This window comes from Brienomyrus brachyistius, chromosome 23 (genome assembly GCF_023856365.1).
Source record: "Brienomyrus brachyistius isolate T26 chromosome 23, BBRACH_0.4, whole genome shotgun sequence".
Lineage (NCBI taxonomy): Eukaryota > Metazoa > Chordata > Actinopteri > Osteoglossiformes > Mormyridae > Brienomyrus > Brienomyrus brachyistius.
In genome coordinates, this window is record NC_064555.1 from 10,600,494 (window position 1) to 10,605,610 (window position 5,117).

A 5,117-nucleotide genomic window follows, 5' to 3' on the forward strand; every position below is an offset into this window, starting at 1 on the left:
GCATGTCCGATACAACTGTTGCTAAATACCGCTCACTAGTCCCTGCATCTATTAAATTAATAATGCACTGGGTGCATTTTATTGAAAATAAAACTAACAAAATACAACTAAATTATTTTATTAATTAAATCTTATTGGCTTAAAACTTTATACTAATTTGTCATACGCCCGTTTAACTTACGGCGCTGATTAAGCAATTGAAGTTAGATACTTCATCTAGCCCCAGCAGGGCGTCCGGGGCTATGCTACAGTCCCAGAGTTGTGGTGTTAGACATCGACTTTATTTCAATTAGAAATATATTATTTTATACGATTTACGAATAAAACAGATTAACAAATAGAGGTAATGTGCTTTCTGCCAGGGGGTGGGAATGCTGTTTGTCCCGGCGGCCATTTTGTTTCATTGACGCTTCCTTCTCATAGGACGAGCCCCTAGTGGGGTACCGCAGGGTTCGATTTTAGGACCACTATTGTTCCTAATTTACATAAATGATATGGATACCAATATATACAGTAAACTGGTGAAATTTGCAGATGACACCAAGGTGGGTGGTGTAGCAGATACTGAATTAGTGGCTCAGCAGCTACAGCGGGATCTTGATTTAATTAGTGACTGGGCCGATACCTGGCAGATGAAATTTAACATCGATAAATGTAAGGTACTCCATCTAGGGAGCAGAAATATAAAGTACAGGTATTTCATGGGTGTCACTGAAATAAAGGTAGCTGATCATGAGAAAGACCTTGGTGTGTATGTTGATGCTTCCATGTCCCATTCTCGCCAGTGTGGGGAAGCAATAAAAAAGGCCAATAGGATGTTGGGGTATATCTCCAGGTGTGTGGAGTTTAAGTCCAGGGAGGTAATGCTAAGATTATACAATTCCTTGGTGAGACCTCACCTAGAATACTGTGTGCAGGTTTGGTCACCATATCTTAAAAAGGACATTGTGGCCTTAGAAAAGGTGCAGCGTAGGGCCACAAAAATGATTCCTGGTCTTAGAGGAATGTCATACGAGGAACGGTTACTTGAGCTAAATCTGTTCAGTCTCAAGCAAAGGAGACTGAGGGGGGACATGATCCAGGTATATAAGATTCTAACAAGTTTGGATGCTGTTCAACCAAATAGTTACTTCAGCATTAGTTTAAATACACGAACTCGTGGCCATAGGTGGAAATTAGCGGGAGAACATTTCAAGCTGCATTTAAGGAAGCACTTCTTTACACAGCGTGTAGTCAGAGTATGGAATACCCTTCCTGATAATGTAGTGCAAGCTGAATCCTTGGGTTCCTTTAAATCAGAGCTAGATAAGATTTTAACGACTCTGAGCTATTAGTTTAGTTCTCCCCAAGCGAGCTTGATGGGCCGAATGGCCTCCTCTCGTTTGTATAGTTCTTATGTTCTTATGTTCTTATCGCTCACGGCTCCAAAAGCTCTTGCGCCGACGCCCCGTTTCCCACTGCCGCGGACATTAGCTGACCGACATGTCTAGACATGCAATACGCATAAATTCCCCCTAAAAACAGTATTGCTGTGTTTCTACCGATATAAAATAGGACATTTTGTTAAAAATAAACCGTTAACAATACACAACTACTGCTCTTACCAAAACTGCTGCATCAAAACTGGCCAACTCTCTTTCCTCTCTAGCTAGAAAAGCTCGACGCGTCCGATGACCCGTTGAAATTATTATGCCTTAAAACGTATTTAGAATATCGCATTAATAAATTCATATAATGTATTTTATTCTTTTAAAGACTTCTGATTCCAATTTGGTGCCTTATATATGCTTTTATCTTGTAGGCCGTAGGATAGCTCCATCTCTACCAGCTATAGGCCATGGTACGTCTGGGCTATTGCACTTAAATTCTTTATTAATTATCGTTGGCTATGTGCTTTATAACACATTTTGTACTTCTTTTACACACGTTTACTTATTGTATGCACACTTCAAAGTTCAGAAAACGACTTGCCTCAGCTGTTTTCAATAAAAGACAGTGGTGTGTGGGTATTGTGGCTGCACGCACAAGCGCGACATGGAGAGAGCGAGCGAGAGTTATTTTAACAAGGATCGCCCACGTTATTCATTGATTCTTGTTGCTTAAGATGTTTTATTTTAATTAACACATTACCCGAAAAAGAGTTTCATTGCTTAAAAACGATGTGGTTAAAGGGGCTTATTTGAAATAAAAGAGCAGCATGTGTCCCCGTTGTTGTCGTACGTACCAGAACTGCGCTGTTTGTCGAACCATTACTGAGGCTGATACACTGTTGTTTAGGTTCTTCCTCAGTTCTCATTGTGTAAATGATTTATATCCCACTCATACTAATTAAAAATAGCGCTATAACAAAAAGAGCTAAATATGTCCTAAATTCTTGGCCGTTCCTACACCGCCCACCCCGTCGCTAAATGTAGCTAAACAATCCGGGGGTGTTGTGTTAGAGATCGACTTTTATTTTAATTAGAAATAGATTATTTAATATTATTTACAAATAAACATATAAAATATAGAATTAGTATGCATTCTGCCATAATGGAACTGCTGGCTGTCTGCTTCTCACAATCCGGGGCCAACGGTTAGCATCACGACAACAATTTCCGCTGGTAGCCATTTGACAGTTGCTTGACGCAACGAGCTGGCTCTTTGAAGGAAATGCTGTGTGGATCTACGCGCGTGCGGTACATGAGAGTGAGCCAGAGAGAGAGCGCATGCGCTCGTTTAAACAAGAATTAACCGCGTTATTCCTTGATTATTGCTGTTGAAAATGCTCAGAGAACTTTATTATTCACATTGGCAGAAAAGTGATTCATTACTTAAAAAACTTTATGGTTATAGGGGTTTATTTGAAATAACAGGTGCTCCGCCGGTGTCACCATTTTGAAATGGGCGTCAGCATGAGTGCGCATGTGCCAAGCACTGGACCCCGGTCTTTCATTTCGACCGCGTTGTTCAAACAGACTAGTCGCATATGGCAGAGCCGGGTTCGTTTCGTCCTATTTCTTCTAAAAGTTTATTGCTTAACTGCTTTCTTGAATTAGAATTAAGCAATCAGAAAAATCTTGGCAAGCTTAGTAGTCTCCTGATAATCTTCCAAACCACGACGGATTAATCGCCTCCGCCCCCGGAGTTTTTCCCCGCTAAACGTAAGTATATTACTATGGCTCCTGTCGTTTGCTCCGAGTGCAGTATGTTTAGTTATTCTTCTCCCGTCATTAGTGGTACGTTTGTCTGCGATAAGTGTCAGCTAGTTGCCAGGCTGACGGAGGAGATCGCAGACTTAGAGGGACGTATCCGGACGTTACGGGAGATTCAGGAGAGTGAGAGTTTTATTGACGCAGTGTTAGCGGCTCCGGATATGTCCGCTATAGTGAGCCAGTCTCCCCCCGCTCCGGCAGCAGGGCCTTCGCAGCAGGGCCTTCGCAGCAAGGCGAGTGGGTGACGACCCGACGGCATAGCCGTAAGTCCAAACAGGACTCACACCGGCACCATTCACCCATTCATGTTTCCAACAGGTTCTCCCCACTCAGTGAAACACCCACTGAGCCGCCTGTTGAAAGTGCTCTGGTAATCGCCGATTCTATGTTAAGAAACGTGAGAGTAGCAACTCCAGCGGCCATAGTTAATTGTCTCCCTGGTGCCAGAGCGACCGACATCTTATCAAACTTAAAAGTGCTGGCTAAGAGTAAACGTAAGTATTCGCATATTGTTATCCACGTCGGCACTAATGATGTCCGATTGAGGCAATCGGAGATCACTAAAGCAAATTTCATAAAGGTGTGCAGCCTTGCGAAGAAGATGTCCACGTCAGTAACATGCTCTGGCCCCATCCCTGCTAGACGTGGCGACGAAATGTACAGCAGATTATCGTCGCTGCATCGCTGGCTGTCGGAATGGTGCCCGATAAATGGTGTGGGTTATATAGACCATTGGCGGACGTTCTGGGGTAGGCCTTGGCTTTTGAAGAGGGACGGTATTCACCCCTTGTGGGCTGGCGCCGATCTCCTGTCAAAAAGCATAGCTCATAGTCTTAAGGCAGATCGTTGACTAACCAGAGCCAAGCCAAAGCGGCAGGCAAACCGGCTTAACCGACCGCCTGCTAGTCGCTTAAAGTCGTCACCCAGGGTTCATATTATTGAGACTGTGTCTGTTCCCCGCGGTTTTAATCGTGGGGGTTCATTCCTCTGTAGTGCATGTCTTAAAAACCTTAGAGAAATTAGACCTAATTCACTTCTGGATAGTAGGTGTAATGTAAACCTAAAACTTGGACTCCTGAACATTAGATTGCTGGCTCCTAAGACATTGCTCGTAAATGAAATCATTACTGATTTTAATCTTGGTGCCCTATGTCTTACTGAGACTTGGCTTAAACCAAACGAGTTCTTGGCACTAAATGAATCCACTCCAGCTGAATATAGCTATAAGCATAATCCTCGACCCAATGGCAAAGGTGGCGGGGTTGCTGCAATATTTAAGACCGACCTAGGAGTGCATGAAAATAGTGGTTATAGCTTTAGCACGTTTGAAATTATTATTCTTAGTCTTGCTAGCATATCTAAGTGTAGTTCTACACCTCCAATCATCATTGCTATTGTGTATAGACCGCCTGGCCCCTATAGCAATTTTCTTAAGGAATTTGCAGATTTCCTAACAAACTTGGTGGTTACTACCGACAAGGCCGTGATTGTTGGTGATTTTAATATCCATATGGAAAATGATAGTGATCCATTAACAAAAGCATTTACTACCATTCTTGACTCTGCCGGTGTACATCAGAATGTAACTGGGCCGACTCATGCCTGTAACCACACCCTGGACTTGATCCTTAGTCATGGTGTCATGGTAGAACACATATCAATTATCCCTCAGAATCCTCTACTGTCGGATCATTACCTTTTAACATTTCAAATACAACATAACCCCCCTAAGGCCCCAGGTCAGAGGTACAATACTAGACGTTCTATAGCCTCATTATCCGCCGCAACTTTTCTCGATCAGCTCCCACAGTCCTTCAACCTTTCCTCTGAAGCGTCAAGTGTAAATGAACTTGAACAGGTAACCGTGAACATGGTGGAATCATTTCGTACCACTCTTGATCATGTAGCGCCACTCAAGAAAAT